This window comes from Nesoenas mayeri, assembly GCF_963082525.1.
Source record: "Nesoenas mayeri genome assembly, chromosome: Z".
NCBI classification, from domain to species: Eukaryota; Metazoa; Chordata; class Aves; order Columbiformes; family Columbidae; genus Nesoenas; species Nesoenas mayeri.
In genome coordinates, this window is record NC_137542.1 from 23054409 (window position 1) to 23066246 (window position 11838).

The following is an 11838-nucleotide window of genomic DNA, read 5'->3' on the forward strand; positions in this document are numbered from 1 at the left end:
GAAAGGGATACCTACTCCAGTCCAAGGACCAGAAAAACACCAAGGGGCAGTGCAGACCTCTGGCCAAATTCTCTGATGGTTAGTAACTTGTTTACATACACAGAACAGACTTTCTTTATTTCTAGGTGTATGAAATGCAGCGCAACACCTCTTTTGGACTGTATCAACAAATTCATTGCAACCATGGAAAGCAGGCTAAAAAGGTTTCAGGCACTTTTAGTCAGAATCAGAGCAGGCAGTTTAAACGAATCAGGAATACTAGTAATGTTTTGTATTGGCATGTGTTTCCATTTCTTTTCCAAGTAAACAGCTTTGTGTGGCAGCCAGAAACTCAGTTTTAGAATCATCTTTATAATAACTGACAATCCATTTCAGATTCTATAATTCAGAGGCTTCAAGGAAAAAACAAACAAAAAAAAACCCCAAAAAACCCAAACAAACAAACAAAAAACAAAAGATGGGTTTGGTTAAAATAAAAGTTCATTTAGTGTTAAATGGATGACATCAGTTTGGGAGTTTGGGTTTTTTATCTTTTCTGATACCAAATGACTGAGTCATTGCTGGAATTTTAAAACTGTAGTGTTTTGTTTTGATTGCATTTGCAAGTATCTGATGAAAATGTGCAAATCAGCCAACCTAGACTTTAAATCTTCTTGTTGATTATACAAAATGATATGTACACAGAGTGCTTGTTTTCATGACCCTCTGTACTGTATACATAGAAAGTAAAACTGTTGTACTTCTGAGAGGGGCATCACAGAGTTCATGGCTGAGGGACACCAGACCCCTGTTTGAAAAATAGATTAGGTACAGTATGGGAAACAGCAGCAAAAAAATTACTTTTCCTACCCTGCTTCACAACTTTTGCTGAGATATATCTCTGAGGTAGTTTTTGTACACTCTTTCTTTACCCTCTGTACAAGTTTTATAATGTGACTTTTGTCTTGTAAGACCTAGAATTTCCAACAGTATGATTTAAGCTTTGAAAATCATTTGAGTAGTTATCATCTCTGTACAGGAGGTTAGTAACCCTCTATCCCTGTTAATATGAATGATATTTCCTTTTTTCAAACAAACAAACAAACGAACAAAAACCGAATAAACAGACCACCCCACCAAATGGGATTTAAGAATTTACTTTTCTATACTATATTATAGTATTTTATATATAGTATTCTATACGATACTGTATATTTCTATATTAATTTTCTATATTATGCAATTTCATGTTTTCCATGCACAAGACAATTAATATGACAAAAGAATACTAAAACTTATACACAAATATTAATACATTCAGTGAAAATACATCTGATTTGAACAAGACTTTGATACTCAGTAGGCCAACGGTGCAGGTATACTTGTTTCTTTTACAGTACCAGTATTTAATCTCTACTTCATGCAATTACCAATTAGATGTAACATACCAAATTTTCACCTCCAGGATGGCAGCTTTGTTAGCTTAACTGTTTCCTTTAAAGTGTGCATAAAGAGAATTCTTTGCTGGTAAAAATCTTACAGAAACAGCTCCTTTCTTTGTCTGAAAAGAAAATAAAAGTGTATTTGTGGTATGCGCATCCCAGAATGGATCCAGGCAGATCTATTAGATCCATGTTTGACACACTTCATGCATTTGAAAGACAATTTTCACCCAGCCTGCAGAATTACAGAGAATTCAGCTCAGTTCTGTAGAACTTTGCAAGTAGAAATACCTGGAGATTTCTCCAATTTGTATGCATAATTTAAGGCTTTGGGGATACATAAAGTTCAACCTTAAAAAAGCACCTCTTTGGATTCATATGATTCAATGTCAGCTGAAAAGCTTAGCCTGGATGTACAGCCCACAATATATTTATTGTTAAGAGAAAGGAGAAGTTTTGAAAGAGAGACACAGAACTACTATTCATAATTAAGTATATGTTATTACATCAGCTTTTGCAATTTGTTAAGTGGCAGCTCATTTATCCTGCACCTGCCTGGGGAGAAGAGGTATACAGATACAGAAAAACAGAATTAAATAGAAAAAGAAAGTTGCAGTGGTATAAGAATAAATATCCAATACAATGTTTTCCTTATGGATAAATGACCACCTGGTGGATGCTAGACATTAATGACAGATAATTCCTATCTATCTTTCAAATGTCAGTTTTATTTGTATTGTAAGTGTGTGCACAGTGTGCCCTCATACACCTGCAGCTAGTTCATCATAAAATATGAAATTAGGCAGGGAAAATCTCCTGCTAATGGCTAGCATTGAAGAAGAAAACATGAGGGGAAGAGTATGACTTACTAGCAGAAAGAGCTGTCTGTCTGTGTGTCAGTGTAGTCTTCACAGTTCCAGAGGAAAAACTGTAAAAGCAAAAGCAGAAGGAGAAACACAAGTTTGTTATACAACTCCCAGCCTTGCAGTGTGACAGGAGAAAAACAAGGCTGGGTGGGAAAACAAGGAAAGGGGGAAAAGAATCAAGACTATATTAAAGTAGGAAGAAAGAGAGAAGGGGAGGGAGAAAATGCATCACTGCTCATGGAAGACCTAGTGAACAGCATCAGAGAGAAAAGGCAAACTTAATGATGAAAAGCACCAGTCAATGTCAAAGAAGTAACAGGAAGGTCAGCATGAAAACTGAGTGGTAGGAAAGGCAAAGCACATGAGTAGTCTTTCAGCTGAGTGAGTGAAGTCAAAGGTGCAACTGCAGAGACCACAGATTTATAAGGATAAGGCCATAATAGAGTCATCAGCATGGAAGAGGAAGTCCTCAGAGAAATGTCCATGTCTGAAAAGAGAGCACAAAGAAAGCAAATAGATCACATATGGCAGTATGATGTCACAGAATCACAGAATGTTAGGGATTGGAAGGGATCTCAAAAGATCATCTAGGCAAATCCCCCTGCTGCAGCAGGAACACTCAGATGAAGTTACAAAGGAAAGTGTCCAGATGGGTTTTGAATGTCTCCAGAGTAGGAGACTCCACAACCTCCCTGGGCAGCCTGTTCCAGTGCTCTGTCACCCTCACTGAGAAGAAGTTTCTTCTCATATTTAAGTGGAACCTCTTGTGTTCCAGTTTGAATGCATTACCCCTTGTCCTACCATTGGTTGTCACTGAGAAGAGCCTGGCTCCATCCTCATGACACTCACCCTTCATATATTTGTAAACATTAATAAGGTCACCTCTCAGTCTACTCCAAGCTAAAGAGACCCAGCTCCCTCAGCCTTTCCTTATCAGGGAGATCCTTCACTCCCTTAATCATCTTCATTGTTCTCCGCTGAACCCTCTCCAGCAGTTTCCTGTTCTTCTTGAACTGGGGGGCCCAGAATTGGGCACAATATTCCAGGTGTGGTCTCATCAGGGCAGAGTAGAGGGGAAGGAGAACCCTTCTCGACCTACTAACTACACCCCTTCTAATACACCCCAGGATACCATTGGCCTTCTTGGCCACAAGGGCACAGTGCTGGCTCACAGAAATGTCTTTCACAAAATAAAAAATATTGAAAAAGAGATGGAGGAATACAAGTGACAAGGGAAAGAAAACTGAGCCAAAGACCCTTGGTTCTTGATGCAAGGTAGGAAGGGACAAGAGGCAGATGAATTCTTGACATGCAAGTAACTTTTGAGACAGTGCTGGTGGAAGAGATAAGGGTCTCTGCTACAATCAGAGACTGAGGAACTGAGCACATACAGTGAGATTATTTCCAAGGGAGAAATGATCATTCTAGAGATACCAGAAAATGGAGGAAAATGAAAAAGAGGAGAGATACCACATTAGAAGCCAAAGCAGGGTGAATGACAAGAGAAATCTTCATATGAGATCTGAATTTGTACTATATTTCTGCTAAAACATCTTGGCTTGGCTCCTCCTCTTTATATCCCTAGGATATGGAATCGAAAAAAGTGAGAAATGAGATAAGAAGGTGGAAGAGGAGAGGAGAGGAGAGGAGAGGAGAGGAGAGGAGAGGAGAGGAGAGGAGAGGAGAGGAGAGGAGAGGAGAGGAGAGGAGAGGAGAGGAGAGGAGAGGAGAGGAGAGGAGAGGAGAGGAGAGGAGAGGAGAGGAGAGGAGAGGAGAGGAGAGGAGAGGAGAGGAGAGGAGAGGAGAGGAGAGGAGAGAGCAAAACTGCATTGAAGTAAGCAGTAGCATGAGACTAGGTGTAGGAAAAGAGGAGCCAAGAAGTGAAACCAGTGGACAGAAAAGAAGCAAGAAGATCACACTTGTTGAGAAGATCAAATAAAACAGGAAAACTTCAGACACAGTGATACTGCTGCTGTTTTTCTCCTGGCTTGGTGGCTGGAGTAGATTTACACTGGCTGAGCAAGGAAAGACACCTAAGAAACTAGTTTAATTCATTATTATCTTAACACTTCAGGGATTAATTTTAGTTTGAATTCTGGAGTTTCTTATAGCAAAATTCCTGAAGGCAAATTCTGATTTTGTTTAAATATCTATAACCCTATCACTCTGATCATTAGACTGTTTATTTATACTGACAATATACTCCACTGTTGCCTTGAACAGGCATTTGCCATGCTTTGAAAGCAAGATGTCCCTACAGGTTATCAGAGCTTCTGTGAAAGTCAACTGGGCACCATGGAGGCACAGTATCATATATGGATCTACAAATGTTAATATAGATGTATTTATACTACAGCAATTACACTAAAAACCAAAAGAAGCAAAACTGAGAAAAGGAGATGGGCTCAAAGGACAAATGCCCAAGGGAGCAGATGACACTGTTATATGAAAGGTTATTTGTATCACTCAGATAGGGGTGTAGATGCAATTGTTCTACCAGTAGTTTGTATGCATAACACAACTCATGTTAACAACAAATAAAACACTTTCACTAACAGTACACTAAACCCAAGTCTTCATGCGTCTCTCTCAGTAATATGGCATACATAGATGTACTGGTACATGTGCTTGTAAACAGTCAGTCACTAACACTCTCCTGTAACTACAACTTCATTTTATTAACTGTTTGTTTGCATTTATCAGCTAGATACATCAGACCCCTGCTTCAGTTCTTTTTCATTCACAGGGCATGAATGAAACATGAAAACCAGCAAAATGCATGAGCATCCACCACCATTCTCATCCTTTCTGTCTCTCTCTCTAAATGCACATTTTACAATTATACATTAGAAAAACATTTAAATACAAATCTATGTGCCTACAAACATAGTTCTCTCAACCGCTGCAGAGGAAAATGATACTAAAAGTTTTGTACATACTAACACATACCTTATTTTTATTGATAAGGAAATTAATATCTCTACATTTTATCTTCTTAATTAAACTATTCCTATAAAATATAAGAGTAGCGCTGTCGATACTATTTTGAATTGTATTATGGTACTGGTAGCTGGAAAAAAAAAAACGGTAAAATCAATATAGCAAATCAGGTATCCTTATAAATACATTTTCCATTAAGTTGGTAGAACAGAATATGGGATGTTTCTAGATGTCACTGAAAATAAAACCTCACGATATATTTTAATTTGGTTCTGCGAGCACTTCCTGATATATTGCCAAGTGGTCACTGAGTTCAATAATCTAGAAAGATTACTAGAGGACTTCTATTTTTAGGGATGTGTCTGGTATTGTGGCAATTGCAGCTGGCCGGATTACTGCTATATCCTAGCTATGTAAAATGCGTTGAAGCTGCAAGAGAAACTTGCTCTACACCACTCCAGTTGCAATCTCAAGCCAATTGCTGGAAGTATATATCCTAATTTATTTTCATAATAAATTCATGAAAAATCATGTAATCTTTAAATTTTGTACTCTAACTTTCTGTATCACATGTAATGGAAAACAGATTGCAAAATCTAGGGACTGTGAAAGAGGCTCCCTAACATTTTAAACAAAACCACAATATGAAGGTTTGTTTAAAAAAAAAAAAAAAAGTCCTAAACAACACACACACAACAACAACAAAAAAAAACAAGTAACAAACAAAAAAACACACACACAAACAGAAAAAAAACCACCTACTTTCTGGAGGAGTGGGGGAATGAAAATGTACCTTTCTCCTGCAAGTCTCAACAGCTACATCTAGTGATTTTATGTAGCACAGGCAGTTTCTCCTACAGCCAACCCACATTTCAGGAAAGCATTCTGTATTTTTCATTAAAGGGAAAGGTAAAAATATTCTCCAACATAAAGCTATGTAATTAATACCACTAATGCTTCACTGAAGCGACTTTTTTTTTGTTGTTTTCAGTTTATCTTGTGTAAATGAATCTGTGGAAACTGAAGTTCCTTTGTCATAGTGAGTTGTGTGTTTGTAAGAGTTTCATATACTACATTTGTCTATTTTCCTTATTAATAAGCTAAACACATCTATAGATGAAATGCACCTCAAATTATACATGCCACATTCTAAGATTTACAATTTGTGGGGTGGGATTAAGCAATTTCAAGTAATTTTCTACATGTTCATATCTGCATTTGATAAAAGGAGAAACAACTAACTATAGCATTTTTTCCAGACCTGGTTGATGTACCATGGGTTAACAAAATCTTCCATTTTCCATAGAACAAATGTCATGTTTTTTAGTTATTCCAGAAGTATTCATCTCAATCAAATAGCAGCAAACTGATACATTTCAAACAATGCCACATACTCATAATTTTAGATAATGCAACTAATATTCCAAACACAACACTCCTGGCCTTTTCTGAAAAACAGAACAATGTTCACTAGAATAATAAACAATGTATGGTAATTATTCACATAGACTTGTTATTCAGAATAAGCAAGTCTGGAAATAAGAATATAAATTCTTAAATCAAAAGTATGTATCTGTCAATAACTTCATACTAACTGAAATGTGAAACACTTAGAAAAATTAATTAAAAATCACCTAATCATCTTCATAATTAAACATATATGACCCAATGAACAGTGGAGTGTTTTGCTGTAAAATTGCAAAAATAGCAGGATTTGACTTCCTGAGGTCTGACATAGCCTCCCAAGAAGCTTATAAAAAAATTGTCAGTACCTTACTAGCCAAGTTCTAGCATATTTTAAAATATAGTAAGAGGTGGTGGAAGAAAAAGGAAGTGTTGAATTTCAAAGGAGATAAAACTGAGCACTAAGAAGTCCAAACTTCCTGTTTCATTCATCAACTCACATTTATCAGCTATGCGGAAAGTTCAAATGGCAAGTCTTGATAATGACCCACAATCATTTAATGTGGACAGGAAGGAAGGGCTAAGTGGAGTTTGAAACAGGCATAGCGAATGTGATTGCAGATGCATATTATTGCCAGCATCATATAAATGTATATTAGACAATGCTAATTAATTGCAACTGTTCTGGGTACCTAGATCAGAATCACAGTTAATAATTTAATGAAAGTTTCTGCATAGTATGATCAGAGAATATATGACATTTAATTTCTGCTGTTCCTCATTCAGACAAATACAGAAACATCCTGATCCATTGAAGTGTAAAGAATAGTATAGAAAACAATACTAAATATGGCGATGGTCACCTTTTCTAGATGTAATAAATTGCCACCAGAAGTTTGTTCAGCTTTTGTATAATTAGTTGACTGGAATGAAGGAGGTACTTCAACAGATGAAAAAAAAAAAAAAAAGACGTTGAAAAATCAAAAGTCTTTAGGTCTTTGACATTTTATCCAATGATTTTAACAAAAATAAAAGCTTATAATAAATGCAAAAAAACAATTGAAAATTTTCTTCATAGATATCCTCCGGAATGTAGATGGAAAGTCAGCTTAATTTCCAAAACTGAATTGGCATATTTTTATCCTTATGCTAAACACACAAGGCTGCTTAGCCATATCACCTGGCCATATAGCTTGCTGTTACAGTATGTATGAGAAAATCACCCTTATTTGCCCAAATCTACTGAATAAGAATCTAATAAACACCTTCATTCAGAGCCTCCTGCGTATCACAGGAGACAGAAAGATGGGTGAGTCTGTCTTTCAAAGTGCACGGATTTGTGTAAGCACCCATGCACACTTGACACGTTCGGGATGGTGGGAGGATTTCGTTTGTTTTGTTTGGTTTGGGTATTTTGTTTGTGTTTTGTTTGTTTGTTTTCATGTCACAGTGCCCTGAGAAACCTCTCTTTGTATCTCTACTTAAGATTACATTGGCTAGTCCTAGTTCATTCTTTCCCCTGCTCTTTCCTTTTGAAACCAGGGCTCAAAAAAAAAAAAGCTACTGGAGAAAAAAAAAAAAACCACAACAAACAAACAAACAAAATCAACCAACCAACCAAAAAAAAAAAAACCAAAAAAAAACACCCCACACACAAAAAAACAAACAAACAAACAAACAAAAAACGGCTGAACTGGTTTAGCTCTCATCATTCTGATGGCCTGCTACTGCCAAGTAATGTTGGATGAGATCATTACTTGTTTGTGACTGAATTTCTGTGTAACATTGCCTTGTTATCAATTTGCTCACTAGGTGGCACCAGAGCTCAAATTTTTGGAAACACCATTTGGCAATTCTGGATTATTCTTTTCCTGCAAATTTGTAAGTCGTTTTGTGAGGACACAGTCAATAGAACCAGAGATCATTCAAAGTGAAGTAAAAATGGGAGAACCTCTCCAACTGGTGCGGGAGATGGCTTATCACAAAGTTAGATGTGACAAATTTAGCATTTCCAGCGTGTTTTATCAAACAGTAGTGAAAGAATAAGTTCTATTTGATGTAATGGTTTTCCAATACTTTCTAACTGATTAGAAGATTCCCGTCCCCTAAGAAAGCTTTTCCTGTCTTGAATCACTGAAGATGAAGGGTGATTCTTTCATTTACAGGGTTGCTTTCAAGCTGTGTCCTCACTGTATTTTCCTGGTTAGGCTACAAGTGTACCATGATGGGGAAAAAAAAAAAAAAAAAGAAAAAAAACAAAACAAAACCACCAACAACAACAAAAACAAAAACAAAAACAAAAAACACATTTCAGTTATCTTGGGGTTTTTTTGTGACCCCACCAACTCACATCAAAGCATGGAAGCCTTCTCATGAATATCACTATGGCTTTTTCTGTAGTATAGTAACTGACAGTTGCTTTCCTCCTGATTTCATCTCTCACCTTCTTAAGCTTTAAATGGCTGCATGACCATTCAGCATTCAGAATTCTTAGTTGAAGGCAAAAAGCCCCACTCTACTTCAATTCTAACAATACTTTTTTTCATTCTCCCCTCTTATTTTTCCTTTTACTGGATTATAATTTCTAGTATTTATTTGGAATACAGCTGCAGAAAATGTGTAAACATCCCATTTTGGTAGAAATCTCTGAACTCAACCCATGCTTGAAGCTCAGCACAGAGAGAAGCATGCTATTGAATAGAGTTCTTAGGAACTTACATTTCAAATGCGACATTTTATCCTTTGATACACTGAAAGGTAAGAACAAACAAGATCCAAATGACCTCTGTTTACTTGTCTTCTGTGGTAACCCAGCTTCTTGTAACAGTATTCTGACAAGAGACATTCATGCTTTGAGCTTCACTTACATTGCTCTGTTGATTCTCTTATTAATTTGCATAGAAAACACTGCCTTACTTTTGCTGGTCCATTAAGTTCTCTTGCTTTCTTTCTCCCTTGATTGTGCAGTATAGCTCTTTAGGACAAGGACTACCCTTTCTTAATGCCAGGAAATTGCTTTGCCACTTATGTGTTGCTATAACTGAAAACCTCTTTTTTTTTTTTAGTTTAGAAATTTTGTCCCCTTCCACTGAGATCATAAAGGAGCATTCTGGCATTGAAATGGATGGTGCAATCACTCTGTTCCACAAGCATTAACCTAAGCCCTATTTTTCACAGTACTTGAAAACATTTATGGACTGTAATGGTTCACTGAAAATTTTCCATGGAAATCGGGAGTCATATAAATACATCATAACATTGATGACACTTGTGAAACGTCCATGTAAGCAGAATATTAAAAAAAAAAAAAAAGGTATATATATTTTTTTAAATGCATGTGGAAGTAGTACCCTCACTGTACAGAAATGTATGCCTGTCACAGAGAAGTGAGTGCCTAGGGGAATTTAGCTGGCTTGCAGTCGTAGCAAACCAGTGACTTCTCATTAATGCACCACCATGCAGACCTCCACCAATCCTTACTCTTCGATTCAAGCAGCATTTGCATTTGTAGAAACAGACACAAACAGAATACAATCAAAATGCAGCTACTCTTGCCTCTAGCAAGAGTGCACATAAAATTATAGGGAGATAGCTTAAAATTAGAAAGACTTTATAATGCAGCAATGTACATTAATAATTTACTTCTGTTGCGCAGTCCTGCAAAACTCATAATCAGATAACAAACATTTTTCTATTAATAACACATTTAACTTCATACCATCTTCTCTTTTACTCTGAAAATTCTGGGTGCTCACTTGTTCACATTTTGAAGTTGAATAATCAGATTTGTCTCTTGCACTTAGCATGTTGGTGCTGAGACCCTCTTGAATTCAGCCAAAAAGAAAGAGACCACTCCAAATAAAATTAAATTTCTAACCATTCCTTCAGCATTAACTGGAAGTAATTTAGAAATCCCTGGTATAGCTTTTTTTCACTATTTTTTTTCATCTTTTGGCTTCTCTGGTAAACATACCCCTTGAAAAACAATTCTCCTAAGCTGTTGAAATCAGATTCTTTCCCTTTGCTTAGCAATACCACCTCTCAATTTCACAATGACTGAAATTTTGAAACAAGAGTTTCACAATTATGCCTAATGATCTACTGGCTACAAGTAAATTCATTACGGCCCAAACACTGAGTGCAGGTTTACTCTGTTTCCTTTGTTTCACTCAGAGTCCAGTCAGCAACACAGGTAGTTTTAAAATCGATTTGCTGAAGTTTCTTTACTTTTAAAAAGTTTTACCCATGTCAAAGAGGTTAACAAAGCACATATGTTTTGTGGGAACAGCAGTTCCAGCTAAAGGGCCTTGGACAGATTATACAGAAGTGTATTTTTTAAGAGTGTAAGAAGTGATAGCCCAGGCCAGTGAGGTTGATATCTCGGGTCAGAAAATCGCCCCCATATGTATGATTTGCGAATGTCCTTGGGCCTCCTGGTCTGTGTATGAGTGGGAACATAACTGAAATAAACATAACACAAGCGTGGTGTGTTTTTAATAACCATTATTGAAAAAACATCTCATGTAACTTCTTAGTCCAGGCCCATATCTGTAAATCCTATTAATTGTCAATGGCTAATAAGGGCCTCAGCCTAGCTCAGCTCTCTGCTGTGCTTGGCTCAGCACTCCTTCCTGAACAAGATCTCTGTCTGTGTGTGCATCTCTGTCTGCGTCCCAGTGTGCCTCACTTCTCATTGCCACAATGCTTCATATGCATATTTAGTTACATATTTATATGCAGATAATAAAAACATATACAATTATCACCACAAGTTCAAAAGGAAACCACAGCTGCAATTCCTCATTCCCTTAGAATCATAGAATACTTTGGGTTGGAAAGGACCTCCAAATGTCATCCAGTTCAATCTCCCTTCAATGAGCAGGGACATCTTCTAGTTCAGATTGATCACAGCCCCGTCCAGCCTGGCCTGGAATGTTTCCGGGCATGGGGCGTCTACCACCTCTCTGGGTAACCTGTGCCAGTGTTTTACCACTCTCATTGTAAAACATTTGTTCCTTATGTCTAGCCTGAACTATTCTAGTTTAAAACCATTAATCCTTGTCCTGTTGCAAGAGGCCCTGTTAAAAAGTCTGCCCCCTCTTTCTTATAGGCCCTTTTTAAGTACTGAAAGGCCACAATAAGGTCTCCCTGGAGCCTTCTCTTCAGGCTGAACTCTCTCAGCCTGTCCTCATGGACAAGGTGTTCTA